The sequence below is a fragment of the Macaca nemestrina genome, chromosome 8 (assembly GCF_043159975.1).
Source record: "Macaca nemestrina isolate mMacNem1 chromosome 8, mMacNem.hap1, whole genome shotgun sequence".
Taxonomy (NCBI): domain Eukaryota; kingdom Metazoa; phylum Chordata; class Mammalia; order Primates; family Cercopithecidae; genus Macaca; species Macaca nemestrina.
The window spans coordinates 42,954,640-42,970,317 of NC_092132.1; the positions used below are offsets into that span (position 1 = coordinate 42,954,640).

General features: G+C 45.2%; 1 long non-coding RNA gene across 4 annotated transcripts in view; it reads left to right on the plus strand.

The window, feature by feature from the left end:
- Nucleotides 1-15,678, plus strand: part of LOC105476034 (uncharacterized) — a 72,837-nt gene that overhangs the window by 43,315 nt on the left and 13,844 nt on the right. For 2 of the 4 annotated variants that reach the window (XR_011606841.1, XR_983801.3), the window contains exons 2-3: nucleotides 5,695-6,025; nucleotides 11,574-12,150. This is a non-coding gene — a long non-coding RNA (uncharacterized lncRNA). Of the gene's footprint in view, nucleotides 1-5,694; nucleotides 6,026-11,573; nucleotides 12,151-15,678 lie in introns of those variants that run through there. The other 2 variants (XR_983802.3, XR_011606842.1) reach the window with 2 other exon arrangements.

Here is a 15,678-nt window from a genome sequence, read left to right on the forward strand (position 1 = left end):
CACCCCATACTACAGGAGCTACTTGAACTTTTGGAAGAAATCTATTTTGGGGGGAATGATCTAAGCATTGGTTCCCAGACAAACTATTTTTTTAAAGACAGGGTCTCACTCCGTCACCCAGGCTGGAGTGCAGTGGCACAATCAGGGCTCACTAAAGCCTTGACCTCCTGAGCTCAGGTGATCCTCCCACCTCAATCTGCAGAGTAGCTGGGATTCCAGGTCCACCCTACCATACCCAGCTATTTTAAAAATATTTTTTGTAAAGGTGGGGTTTCACTATGTTGCCCAGGCTGTCCCAGACAATCTCTTTAATTGCTTTAAGAGACTATTGTGATAGCTTAGTCTTTTCAGGCTGCTATAGCAAAAATATCACAAACCGGGTAGCTTATAAACCATAGAAATCTACTGCTCACAGCTCTGAAGGCTGGGAAGTCCAAGATCAAGGGCGTGGCAGACAGAGCATCTGGCAAGAGCTAACTCTCTGGTTCATAGATGACGCCTTCTACACTGTGTCCTCACGTGGTGGAAGGGGAAAGGAGTCTCTCTGAGAGCACAAATTCCGTACATGAGAGCTCCCCCCTCACGACCTAATTATCCCCCAAAGGCCCCACCTTCTAATACTATCGCATTGCAGAGTAGGTGTAAATATATAAATTTTGGGGACACACAGACATTGAGACCATAGCAGTGACTATATAACTTCGGAAAGAACCATATAGTGAACTATTATAAAGCCATTAAACTTTACATTTGTTGAGAATTTTTTAATGATACTGGGAAATATGTTTATGATAAATATTGTGAACTTATCTATATAGATAACCAATTCTCTTAAAAGAATACTAAATAGAAAAAACTATAAGAAAGTGTACCTAAATATTAACCATGATTATTTTGGGTGAAGGTGGAAAGAATGATGGATAATGGGGGGGGGGTGCTTTTTGTTAATTTAAGTCAGAAGATGACATTTAAAACATTTCTTAAAATGTGCTAGAAGTGCTTCTGGTGAGCTGGAGTTTTACCCACACTAACAAACACTGACAGACCCAGAAGACATTTAGTCACATAATGAGTGTGTGTGCCTCAGAGATTTTTCTCCTTCAAAAATCAGCCTAGGGCCGGACGCGGTGGCTCACGCCTGTAATCTCAACACTTTGGGAAGCCGAGGTGGGTGGATCAGCTGAGGTCAGGAGTTTGAGACTAGCCTAACCAACACAGCGAAACCCTGTCTCTACTGAAACTACAAAAACTAACCGGGTGTGGTGGTGCATGCCTGTAATCCCAGCTACTTGGGAGGCTGAGGAAGGAGAATTACTTGAATGTGGGAGGCGGAAGTTGCCGTGAACTGAGATTGCGCCACTGCACTCCAGACTGGGCAACAAAAATGAAACTCCGTTTCAAAAAAAAAAAAATCAGCCTAGAAATCCATTTTCTCATGTAGGCACTTCTACTCTTTACCACTTTCCCTAAATTGATGCTTCAACAAGATTTGGCTGAAGAATCAACAAAATTTTTCAAACTTCCGTTGAGAACCCCAGAGGTACAAGGGGTCCTATGTAGGAGAAAGTGTGCATTTCGAGGTCACAACCACCTTGCTCTGTGTGACTAAGGGAAAGTTATTTGCATTCCCATGCTTCAGTTTCCTCATTTGTAAAATAGGGATAATTCTTTCATTAATGTAACAAATATTTACCGAGCACCTTCTCTGAGTCATGGCGTGTTCAAGGTGCTGAGAACACAACAGTGATGAGAGAGACAAAGACCATGTCCCCACGGAGTGCTGAGTGGGGAGCGAGGCCTCTCTCATGTGGTTGTTGTAAAGATCAAAGGAGCAAATGTGTAACTGAAGAATCAGATGTCTTAATCTGATTCAGATGTCTGTTTAACCCCAAATCCTCCAAGCTGCTAGGGTCACCCAGTCCTTTACCATTAAATAAAAGTTAAGCAAACTCCCATTCCTCTTGCAGGGAGAAATCCAGCAGCCTCCTCTTATCTTAAGGGTTCTCACAGGCCACCATTTCTCCTTGTCTCCTCTGACAACATCTATTCTTCCAGGGATCACTGCTTTCATCTCAGATCTTCTCTGAGCTGCCCACTTGCAAGAACTCTCTGCCCTGCTGAGGCCGTGGTCCCATGCCTGCCCTCCCCAAAAAGGCCAGGCATGGTGGCTCAGATGTCTTCTGAGGGTTCAGGACTATGGAGGAAAATTATAATTCAGGGGAGCACAAAGAGAAAAATCAGAATCAATACGTTATATCCTTGTTCTTCACAATTCCTCAGTCATTGCCAGCACATTCTACCCTTCTCTTCAAGCGGACAGTAGCCTTCCCTCAAGCCGCCAAGTTCCCTCTGCCTCTCAGTTGCCATCCCTTCTCTGTCAAGACATCTGCCCCTCACAACCCAAATCCACTCCTCCCGCTGTTCAAGCAAGGGGAGTGATGGGAGAAGAGGAGCTGCACCTTTCTTCCCAAAGGCCCAATCCCAATATAACATCTCCCCAAGAGGAATTCTGTCTCCAGCTTTCAGTAAAACAACTTTTTTCTCCCTACCATCAATGTAAGTGAAATGTTAGGAGCCTGCGGCCGGGCACAGTGGCTTATACCTGTAATCCCAGTGCTTTGGGAGGCCAAGGCAAGAGGATTGCTTGACCCCAGGACTTTGAGACTAGACTGGGCAACATAGCAAGACCCCATCTCTACAAAGAAACAGTTTTAAAATTAGCCATGCATGGTGGTATGTGCCTGTAGTCCCAGCTACACAGAAGGCTGAGAAAGGAGGATCACTTGAGGCCAGTAGTTCAAGACCAGCCTGGGCAACATAGCAGTACTCCCCCATCTCTACAAAAAAATAAAAATAAATTAGCTGGGCATGGTGGTGCCCACCTGTAGCCCTAGCTACTTGGGAGGCTGAAGCGAGAGGATCACTTGAGCCCCAGAGTTCAGGGTTACGATGAACCATAATTTCACCACCGCACTTCAGCGTGGGTGACAGAATGAGACCCTGAGCATAAAAAAAAAAAAAGAAAATTAATTTATATTAAATTAAATTTTAAAAAGAAGAGAGGCTGGGACATAGCAAGTCAATAAACTTTAGTCCCCATCCTTTCCCTTCTTGGTGGAGTCAGCTGGCGTGGTTTTACACACCATCCCTCCGAGTCTTTATCTTTACAATGAGGACCCTGGGGTGTTACTGTAAGGACAGGATCAGTTGCTACCTGTAAATACTAAGAACAGTGGCTGCTGTGTAAGCACTCAACCAGTGCTCTTACTGTTATTATCAGCCATGATACTAAGAGCTACAAGTTTTCTGCAAGGGATCAGCTTTTATATTTGGAAAAGCATTCGTTTGCTTGGACTGCTGTAACAAACTACCACAAACTGGGTGGCTTAAAGTAACAGAAGTCGATTCCTTCATAATTCCGGAGGCCAGAAGTCTAAGATCAAAGTATCGGCAGGTCCATGCTCCCTCTGAAAGTTCTAAGGAAGAAGCCTGCCTTGCCTCCTCCAACTTCTGGTGGCTCCTGGAAATCGCTGGCATTCCTTAGCTTGTAGATACATCACTCCAAATTCCCCCTCCATCATCATATGGCTATCTTCCCTGTGTGTGTTTGTGTATCTGTGTGTGTGATTGTGTCTGTGTATGTGTCTATGTGTGTGTGTTTGTGTGTCTCTCTCTGTCTTTTTTTTTTTCTTGAGACGGAGTGTCACTGTCACCCAGGCTGAAGTGCAGTGGTGCAATCTCAGCTCACTGCAAGCTCTGCTTCCTGGGTTCATGCTATTCTCTCACCTCAGCCTCCCAAGTAGCTGGGACTACAGGCGCCTGCCACCACGCCCAGCTAATTTTGTTTTTGTATTTTTAGTGGAGATGGGGTTTCACTACATTAGCCAGGATGGTCTCGATCTCCTGACCTCATGATCCGCCCCACTCGGCCTCCCAAAGTGCTGGGATTACAGGCATGAGTCACCACGCCCAACCTGTGTCCTCTCTTCTTATGAGGACACCAGTCATATTGGACATAGGGCCCACCCTAATCTAGTATAATCCCCTTTCAACTAACTATGTCTACAAAGACCCTATTTCCAAATAAGGTCACATCCTGAGTTTCTGGGTGGACGTGAACTTTGGGGGACATTGGTCAGCCTAGCACAGTTGGGAGGGCCAGATCTGAGGCTTAGGCTTATGTGACATATTGCTCAGGCCAGAGTTGTTGGAGGTAGGGGCTGTCAGAGACCTGATTGATGGGCCTCTCCCATTCTTCCCAGCTCCAACTGCCTCCTGGGCCCAGGGCTGCTTCCTGCGTGGACAGTCTGGCCTGCTGCCACCATCACATCATCTCTGAATGCACAAGCTGTCTGTGCCTTCCCTAAGGGGAGGGCTTGCTCCGGAGCTGCCTCTGTCAGGCCTGAACTCCTAAAACCTGGACTCAGAGGAAGTCCTATGAGGCATGAGACCTGACCCAGGGTGAGGGGGAATTTTAACCAGTGAGATCCAAGAGACAAGACAGAGCTGGCAGAAACATTCCTTCTTATTTCTCCCTTCAACAGTTTGGCCCAGAATGTCCTGTCTGACCAAATGGCTCGCTGGGTTTCTCAGGAAGGTAGGGTTGGCAGGGTGCAGTGGCTTGTGCCTGTAATCCCAGTGCTTTGGGAGGCTGAGGTGGGAGGATCACTTGAGGCTGGGAGTTCGAGACCAGCCTAGGCGACAGAGCAAGACCACATCTCTACCAAAAAAAAAAAAAACTATTATTATTTTTTGAGATGGAGTCTCACTCTGTCGCCCAGGCTGGAGTGCAGTGGCCTGATCTCGGCTCACTGCAACCTCCGTCTCCTGGGTTCAAACAGTTCTCCTTATCAGCCTCCCGAGTAGCTGGGATTACAAGCAGCCACCACCATGCCCAGCTAATTTTTGTATTTTTAGTAGAGACAGAGTTTCACCATCTTGGCCAAGCTGGTCTTGAACTCCTGACCTCGTGATCCACCCGCCTCAGCCTCCCAAAGTGCTGGGATTACAGGTGTGAGCCACCATACCCAGCTACAAAAATTTTTTAAAAAGCCAGTTGTGGTTTTTAAACCTGGAAGGATTGCTTGAGTCCAAGGCCTGAGTCCAAGGCTGTAGTCTCAGCTACTCAGAAGGTTGAAGCGGGAGGATCACTTGAGCCCAGGAGTTCCAGGCTGCAGTGAGCTCTGATTGCACCACTGCCCTCCAGCCTGGGTGACAGGGGGAAACCCATCTCTAAAAAAAAAATTTTAAATAACCCCGGGCGTGGTGGCTCACATCTGTAATCCTAGCACTTTGGGAGGCTGAGGCAGGTGGATCACCTGAGGTCAGGAGTTCGAGACCAGCCTGGGCAACATGGTGAAACTTCGTCTCTACCCAAAATACAAAAATTAGCCAGGTGTGGTGGCAGACGCCTGTAATTCCAGCTACTCGGGAGGCTGAGGCAGGAGAATCACTTGAACCCAGGAGGCAGAGGTTACAGTAAGCTGAGACGGCACCATTACACTCTAGCCTGGGCAATAGAGCAAAAATTCCATCTAAAAAACAAAAAAAAGTTTAAAAGAAAAAGAAATACCCTACTCTGTGCTTGCTTTCCTTCCTTCCTGGCCTCAAGTCCCTCTGCTTGTTCCTGCTGCCCTAGGATTATGTCCCTCAATAAAGAATTCGTGCGTAAGTTTTACCTCTGCTTTTTTCTAGAGAACTCAGGCTACCACAGGTGCCCTAGAAAAGAGCTCCTTCAGGACTAGGGAGCAAGACCAGGCTTCAACCAAGGCAAAGACTAACAATTAAATGAGAAAGCAAGTGGAAGGGCCGATCCAGATCCAGGAATACGCAGAAGCTGGAGGTTCGAGGAGAGCAGAGACCTAGAGCCTGTTTGCTAAGCTCAGCCACTGGATTACTGAAGTCAGGTCCTGCTCAGCTTCAAGAATGCCAAGCTGGAGCCACACACCAGGGTTGAGGCCAGCACCCCAGGCTGGGGTAAGGCCCTAGAAGTAGCTTGCAGGCTGGAGCCAGAGTACCTACACAGGTAAGGAGCACAGGCAGCCCGAACCAGATGCCCGGGCTGACGGGGCCCGCGGGAGGCATGTCACAGACAACAGGATTTGTTGGTCAAAGCCATGCTCTTAATCTCTGAAGTGTACCAGTTACAGGTACACTTTGGTTAGAAACCTTAAGAGCCTGGTGTGGTGGCTCATGCCTGTAATCCTAGCACTTTGGGAGGCCAAAGTGGGAGGATTGCTTAAGCCCAGGAGTTTGAGACAAGCCTGGGCATCATAGTGAGACACTGTCTCTACAAAACATCAAAAAATTAGCCTGGTATGGTGGTGCATGCCAGTAGTCCCAGTTACTCAGTAGGCTGAGGTGGGAGGATCGCTTGAGCACAGGAGGTCAAGGCTGCAGTAAACTGTGATTGTGCCACCGCACTACAGCCTGGGCAACTAAAAACAAAATTATCCTCTAAAAAAAATTACATTACATTTTTTTAAAAAAGAGTGTGGGACATATCAGTGGCTCAATAGGTGCTAGTCCCCATTCCTTCTCTTCCTGGTGGAGCTGATCTGCTGCTGACCCTCTTAAAATCAGGGTCCTCGGCCGGGTGTGGTGGCTCACACCTATAATCTCAGCACTTTGGGAGGCCAAGGTGGGTGGATCACCTGAGGTCAGGAGTTTGAGACCAGCCTGACCAACATGGAGAAAGCCCATCTCTACTAAAAATACAAAATTAGATGGGTGTGGTGGTGCATGCCTGTAATCCCAGCTACTCGGGAGGCTGAGGCAGGAGAATGGCTTGAATCCACGAGGTGGAGGTTGCGGTGAGCCGAGATTGTGCCATTCCACTCCAGCCCGGGCAACAAGAGCGAAACTCCATCTCAAAAAAAAAAAAAAAAAATCAGGGTCCTCATTTTAAAGATGAAGACCCATCTTTACAGGCGTACGCCTGAATGTAATCCCAGCTACCCAGGAGTGAGATGGAGCGAGACCCTGTCTCAAAACAAAACAAAACAAAACAAAAACAAACATTAAGAGCTGTTATTCAATTTTAATGTCTTTATTCCCTCCTCTTTCTATGGCTTAGCTGCTTTTTGGTTTCCTGTAACTGTTACACTTCAGGGATTAAAGTGTGGTTAAGGCTGGGCACGGTGGCTCATGCCTGTAATCCCAGCACTTTGGGAGGCTGAGGCAGGCAGATCACTTGAGGTCAGGAGTTTGAGACGAGGCTGGCCAACATGGCGAAACATCTTCTCTACTAAAAATACAAAAATTAGCCGGGTGCAGTGGTGCGTGCCTGTAATCCCAGCTATGCGGGAGGCTGAGGCAGGAGAATCTCTTGAACCCAGGAGGCGGAGGTTGCAGTGAGCCGAGATCACACTATTGCACTCCAGCCTGGGTAGCAAGAGTGAAACTTGGTCTCAAAAAAAAAAGAAGAAAAGAAAAAAGAAAAAAAAAGTGTGGTTCAGTCCATAGTTGTTTTTGCCCCAGTAAGAGACTGCTGTTGAAAACCGATTGGCCCCTTAGGGTTTATAGCCCTACCCTTATGCCTCTCCATAACTACCACATATTGAGTGTTTCCTATGTGCGTGCCAGCCCACTGTAACTCCTCACCACACACCATGAGGGAAGAAGCACTAGCTTCATGAGACAGAGGAGGGAACCAGGGCTCAGGTAAGGTAAGTTACTTGCTGCAGCCACACCATTTTCAAGGGACATATCTGGGTCTGAACCTCTACACTCTACCATTTTCCTTAGCTTGAATGAGCCAGGAGGATTTCACCAGAAAAGATAAGATACATGTTGGGAGTCTTAAATATCTGCCTCATTTCCCTGGAGGCAGCATGGAAAGTGGGTAGACATACAGAACTTCAACTCAGAGTGCCGGGGTGCGGGCCCTTGCTCTGCCAGTTACTATCTCTGAAACTTTGAACAAGTTAATGACATTTTCTGTTGGCTGCTTCTAATCTGTAAAATGGGATGATGAGATAATAATACTAATACTTCCCTCATAGGCTGCTGGAAAACTCCAATGAGATGATACATATCAAACACCTAGAGGTGTAGAATGTTTCAGCTGGGCATGGTAGTGCATGCCTGTAATCCCAACTACCCAGGAGGCTGAGGCAGGAGGATTGCTCGAATTCAAGGCTTGAGTCTAAGACCAACCTGGGCAACAGAGTAAGACCCCATCTCTGAAAAATAGAGTGCGTGGCACATTGGAGGTTCTGTTGCTACTCATAGTCATTATTATGAGCATTATTTATCTTCTATCAACTGGCCACAGGATGTAACTCTGCCCTGCAGGCCCAGCCTCAGCTGATCCACCATGGGCACATCACTTAGGACTACTCATGCTGTGTACTGCACAACTCAGAGGTATCATCCATATAGACAGTGGTGTGAGTAGTGTTGCCTAGTGTGGTGCATAGGAGCCCTCATCACAAAACTTATCTGGTTTCCTGGAGTGGTTTCAACTTCTTTCCTCACTAGCTCATCACATGCCATGGTACTGCTGAAATAACAGCCCAGGGATAGCTCTTGGCTCAGCTTCACCTCTGAGGGTATACGTCTGCATGCTGGGTTTCCCTGGTGCCAGCTAGCACATGACCTCAGATGTCACCAAACCAGTGGTCAGCCCAGAGCTTGGTGCCAGTTCTCCAGAGAGCTGGAGAAGAAGATCAGGCTCTCAGTTCAGAATCGGTGACCAGCAGCCTTTCCTGGCTTGCATTCCAGAAAAGATTTTTGTGGCATTCTCAAGGAGAGCTACATTAAAAATCAGACTAAAATAAAACTTGCTATAAAGAATCCGTCATGGACTAGAAACACTGATCTCAAGTCCACCCTTCTGATGCAGCTGGGAGGTTCCCCTCAGCCCTAGTCATTCTAATAACCAGAGAGTGTTAAAAGGGCTGTTGATGTCTACCTATACTGGATCATCTAATGGAGGAGAAAAAGTAGATTGCAGGCTGGACATTGTGGCTCATGCCAGTAATCCTAGCACTTTGGGAAACTGAGGTGGGAAGATTGTGTAATGCCAGGAGTTCAAGACCAGCCTGGGCCAGGCACAGTGGTTCACGCCTATAATCCCAGCATTTTGGGAGGCCAATACAGGTGGATCACTTGAGGTCAGGAGTTCAAGACCAGTCTGGCCAACATGGTGAAACCCCATCTCTACTAAAAATACAAAACTTAGCTGAGTGTGGTGCCATGCACCTGTAATCCCAGGTACTCAGGAGGCCAAGGCAGGAGAATTGTTTGAACCCAGGAGGTGGAGGTTGCAATGAGCCGAGATTGCACCACTGTACTCCAGCCTGGGCAACAGAGCAAGACTCCATCTTAAAAAAGAAAAAAGAAAAAAAGAAAAGAAAAGAGATCGGCTTAGAAAACAAAGTCAAAAGGAAGGAAAGAAGGAAGGAAAGGAGGGAGGAGAGAGAGAAAGAAAGAAAAGAGAGAAAGGCAGATTATAGAAAAGTATTGTGTGCTTAATTTCATTTATGTTAAGTGATAATAATGAATCAACATATCCCTAGATACATAAAGAGATGTTTGGAAGAATTATAATTATCTGTATAATAAGAACTCTATAAAAACTATATGTATCATTTTTATAGTCTAAAAACAAACTATTTTTTAAAAGCAGTTATATACCTATCTTTTGATACACGTATAACCTTAGGCAAGTTAGCTAACCTCTCTGTCCCTCAGTTTCCTCATTATAAAATGGAGATAACAATAGTTTCTACTTCATGAGACTGTGAGGATTAAATGTATTAATATATGTAAAGTACTTAGAACAGTGCTTAAAACAATGAAATGCTTAGTGCTATTTGTATTAGAGTTTTACAGGGAAATAGAATCAATAGAATATTGATAGGTGATAAATAGATATCTGACCATATATGTAACTGACAATTAGTTGGCTACTACAGCTAAAAGCCCAGAAGTAAAAATGACTCAGTGATATAATTTTCCAGGAGATATATATGTATGTGGAGGGAGAAAGAGAGAGAGAGAGAGAGATTAATTACAGGAATTGGCTCACAGAATTATAGAATGAAGTCCCACAATCTGCCATCTGCAAGTTGGAGAACCAGGAAAACCAATCAGAAGGCTTGAGCCCAGGGATGGTTTAAGTATTGGTCTGAGTCCAAAGGCCCCAAAACCAGGAGGACTGAAATCCCAGATCAAACAGAGGGCATATTCACCCTTCCTCTGCCTTTTTATTCTATTCAGGTCCTCAATGAATTGGATGATGCTCACCCAATTCGGGAGGGCAGATCTTTACTCAGGCCACCAATTCAAATGCTAATCTCTTCTGGAAACACCCTCATAGACATGTTCAGAAATCATGGTTTTTGTTTGTTTGTTTGTTTTTGAGACAGAGTTTTGCTCTTGTTGCCCAGGCTGGAGTGCAATGGTGCGATCTCGGCTCACCACAACCTCTGCCTCCCAGGTTCAAGCGATTCTCCCGCCTCAACCTCCTGAGTAGCTGGGATTACAGGCATGCACCACCACGCCCGGCTAATTTTGTATTTTTAGTAGAGACGAGGTTTCTCCATGTTGGCCAGGCTTGTCTCAAACTCCCAACCTCAGGTGATCCACCTGCCTCGGCCTCCCAAAGTACTGGGATTACAGGCATGAGCCACAGCGCCCGATAGAAATCATGTTTTACTAGCAGTCTGGGTACTCCTCAGCCCAGTCAAGTTGACACATAAAATTAAACATCAACTATGATTGTGGTGATGATGATGGCTGTTGGTATTACTTTTATCATAACTCCACATCATGCAGTGATGTAGGCAGGAGGGAAATTCCTCAGAACAAAAAAGCCGAATTATTTTTGCAAGGCCATGAGATAGATTAGTGATAGTTGAAAAGAAAGACATCATAACTGCATTGATACCTTTCTACTGAGAGCCAACTGGTCTAATATATTAGTTAAACTGACAATTCATTGGCTACTATAGTGAGGTAACTTTCCAAGAGATAACTTTCCAGGAAATGCAGTGATTTTTAGATTGATGAATTTCAAAGAAATATATAAAGGTCATAACGAGATAAGAAATTCTATATGCATTGCCTTTACAATATATTGTAACATTAACAGTCTGTTGTCTCAGCAGAGACCCATAAATGAGAATCTGGGAGGCTGGGCACAGTGGGTCATACCTGGAATCCCAGCACTCTGGGAGGCTGAGGCAGGAGGATTGTTTTAGCCTAGGAGTTCAAGGCCAGCCTGGGCAACAGAACAAAACCCTGTCTCTAAAAAAATTCAAGATAAAAAAATTAGCCAGGTGCGGTGGCTGACACTTGTAGTCCCAGCTACACAAGGGGCTAAAGCAGGAGGATCCTGAGCCCAGGAGTTCAAGGCTGCACTCCAGCCTGGGCAACAGAGTGAGACCCTAAAAAAGAAAGAAAGAAAAAAAAAAGCATCTGGGAGGGATGGGAGTGGGTGAGTGGGAATGGTGTTGCATATATCAAAGCCTTGGATTTTATTTGCAGCAGGGGTCTCTGCCTGGCATGTGTATGTTGTAAATGTATACAGTTCAGGACTCCATGCTCTCAAAATGGTTGTGTTCCAGGAGGCCAGTCCTGTTCGGGAAACACTTGCTCTGAGGCTCTCCCTACTTCAGTTCCAGGCTCGCCTTCCTGCTGGCAATGAAGGTGCCTAGACTTGAATTCCTGGTTCAGATTCCTTCATCTGATGACAACTAATAAAGGGTGTGGCAGCAAATGTAAGTCATCATTCAATCTGACTCGAACTAGGGAACCCAGGTGAAGAAACCAGTGTACATCCTTATCACCACCAAAGATAAGCCCCTGTACAAGGCTGTCTGCTCACTAAAGATGTAAAACAAGCAAAGATCCATCATCATTCCACTTAGAGAGGTTTAATGCTTTAGTGCTTAAAATTCCATAGTAAATGTAGGCACTTTTCCCTAGCAATGTCAAAGCTAAAAAGGGGAATTCTTGTCAGCAGCATAAACAGATTACGCTTATGAACCAAGCCACAAGAAAGGAGTTCATACTTCTTTCTGGTAGATGAATGTTTGTCACCCCATGTCACCCTATGGCAAAAGTATAACATTCAAAATCAACTGGTAGAAAAGAGACAAATACAGATTCTTCAAAGGGGCAAATAAAAACTATTTTCATATACATATATCAGTTCTTATAAAATAAAAACTAGCCAGGTGTGGTGGTACATACCTGTAGTCTCAGCACCTTGGGAGGCTACAGCTGAAGGATTGCTTGAACCCAGGAGGTTGAGGCTGCAGTAAGCCATGTTTGTGCCACTACACTCTAGCCTGAGTGACACAGCAAGATCCTGTCTCTAAATAAATAAATAAATACTACATATCAATCTGTTTGAAGTAACATTCAGTTTAGTGAGCTACTGACATGTGCAGGCTCAATGTTGTGTTATTTTGTTTATTTACACCGTACTGAGAGTAGGAGCCTCATCTGACATGGACTATGGAAGAAAGCCCAAAGCCTCCACCCCTGTAACAATACAGAAGTCATTTTGACCTTGAAGGTTTTAGAGCAGGTATACCAATGACCACGTGGGTCAATAAAAGAAAAAATCTTTATTGATTTCAGCTGCACAGCTTCTTGGGCCGGCTTCCAAGATAAATAAGTTGCAAGATATTTGCTTGTCATTGTTTGTAGGCTACCAAGTAGCATCCCAAGAGATTGGAATGAGATGATCCTCTGAGAACTAAACTATAAAATCAAAAATAATGGGTTGGCCAGGCGCAGTGGCCTATAATCCCAGCAATTTGGGAGGCCAAGACAGGCGAATCACTTTAAGCCCAGAAGTTCAAGACCAGCCTGGCCAACATGGCAAAACCCCATCTCTACAAAAAATACAAAAACTAGCTGGGCACGATGGTGCATGCCTGTAGTCTCGTCTACTCTGGAGGCTGAGTGGGAAGAGTGCATGAGCTGGGGAGGTGGAGATTACATTGAGCCAAGATCGCGCCACTGCACTCCAGCCGATGTGACAGAGTGAGACCCCTTCTCAAAAAACAAACAAAAACCCACAGTGGGTTAAAGTACAAACATGCAAAATCGCCTTTAAAGAGAGAGAATGACACCCAGGCAGGACTTGGCTACCTAGAAAAAGCCTGGAGGAAAACTGTGCAAAGCACAGCCAAGCACTGCCTAGGGGAGCAGAAATTTCAGCCAACAGCTTTTGAATCTTGACTGTTTTTTTGCCTAGAAAGGCCATTCCCAATGTGGGGCTAGAAATAGGAGATTGTAACCAAGGGAATATTAATGTTTAGATCCCATAGACAAGACCTTCCCTAATGTGAGCAGTGTGTATCACACTATGTGTGCCTGATACCATTACAGATTCAATTAATCTAGCAGGATGGTGGCAGTCTGCTAACAAGTGTGTAACAACTCACTGCCAAAAAAAAAAAAAAAAATTCAATTAATCTGACTTTTCTTGTTTTCATTCCCTGTTGATAAGCAATCTCCTGATTACTCTGGCTCCTCATGTCAGTGTCCCTGCAGAGAAATTCTGTATGGAGAATATGGACGCCATGTATTCCCATCTTCATAACAATTATCTTTGACATTGTAAATGAATTTAATTGTTATTCAGTTTATGATTTTGCTTCCCACGCAACTTGACTACAGGGAGAGAATGGGCTGCCTGTGGCCATGCAGGTATTTCAGTCTATGGCATCCATTATGTTTTGATTTTGTAGCTTAAGTCTCAGTGGGCAACCTCATTTTCTGGTTCTTAGAGACTTCTTTGCAGTCTCAAAGCATTGATGAAAGCAAATATGGGAAGTGCCTCTCATTAAATTAATGTATCGAGTTTTGCTTTTCTATCTAATCTCACATGCCTGGTGAGTATAACTGGCAAAACTAGGTTTTTTAGCCTATAAGACCAAAGACCACCCAGCGGACGATGGAAAATTGCTGAAGGTGACAGGTGCCGCCTGAGGCCCCCTGAGAACCAGTCTGCCTGCCTTCCCTGGAGAGGCACACCCCCTTGTCTCCGGGTGGACAGTGCATGCCCCTCTTCATTTTCTACCCAAGTCACAGACCATGAGTGAGCTTACTGGTCTTAGGGGCTTATTTGGGGCAAACTAGGAAAATATTATGGGATATCTGCTCAAAACAGTGAACCTGCAGCTGGATGCAGTGACTCACACCTATAATCTCAGCACTTTGGGAGGCTGAGGTGAGCAGATCACTTGAGGTCAGGAGTTTGAGACCAGCCTGGCCAACATGGTGAAACCCCATCTCTACCAAAAACATAAAAAATTAGCCAGGCATGGTGGCAGGTCCCTGTAATCCCAGCTACTCAGGCGGTGAGGCAAGAGAATCGCTTGAACCCAGGAGGTAGAGGTCGCAGTGAGCCAAGATCATGCCAATGCACTCCAGCCTGGGCGACAGAGTGAGACTCAGTCTCAAAACAAAAACAAAAACAAAGCAAAACAAAAACAGTGAACTTGGCTTTTGAATAGTTGACCTGAAGTTGTTCTTTTGGGTCATAAAAATGCCTGTTATGGCTACTCCTATATGGTAACAAACCTTCATGTGTAGTGTGCATAGAAAACAATGCTTATCTTTTCATTCTTTCACACTAGAAAGTTCTGCATCTAGCTGAGCCAGAATAAGAAAGATAACATTATGCTCTAAGTCTAAGCTAAAGGAGGGGAGGCCAAAACAAAACCATTTTTTGCTGACTAGATATTATTAACAAATTCTGAAGAGAACCCCCCCGCCTCTCAAGGTGGGTTATGGTGTTAGTGCTTATGAGAATAACTCGTCTGGGCTCATGCAACTTAACTTGGACCTAATTGAGTCACGGCCCAAGAAAAAGCTTTTAAGACCACCACTTTATGTGTGTATGGAGTGGCTTATAGTGAAATAGTTATACCTAAGACCTCTGGTTCCTCATATTAAGTACTGACCTGAAAACCCCAGACTTCGATTTTTTTATAAATCTAAGTAAAACCTGGCTGCCTTTTGCATGGAACATCTAATAAATTAATACATCTGTAATCAGATAAGGACTTTCCTGGGTTTTTTGTTTTGTTTTGTTGCTGTTGTTGTTTTATTTGTTGTTGTTGTCGTTTTTGAGACAGGGTCTCCCTCTGTCACCTAAGCTGGAGTGCAGTGGCACCATCTTGGCTCACTGCAACCTCTGTCTCCCGGGCTTAAGCCATCCTCCCACCTCAGCCTCCTGAGTAGCTGGGACTACAGGCACATACCACCAAGTCTGGCTAATTTTGTTCATTTTTTGTTGAGACAAGGTCTCTGTATGTTGCCCAGGCTGGTCTCAAACTCTTGGGCTCAAGGGATCTTCCTGCCTCCGCTTCCTAAAATGCTGGGATTATAGGTGTGAGCAATTGGGCTGGTCCAAGTTTTCAGGGTTTTTTTTTTTGTTTTTTTTTTTAATTCTTTTTTTGAGGTAGAGTCTCGTTCTGTCACCCAAGCTGGAGTTCAATGGTGCGATCTCGGCTCACTGCAACCTCTGCCTCCCAGATTCAAGCGATTCTCCTGACTCAGTCTCCCAAGTAGCTGGGACGACAGGCGTGCAGCACCACGGCTGGCTAATTTTTGTATTTTTAGTAGAGACGGGGTTTCACCATGTTGGCCAGGCTGGTCTCAAATTCCTGACCTCAGGTGATCCACCCACCTTGGCCTCCCACAGTGCTG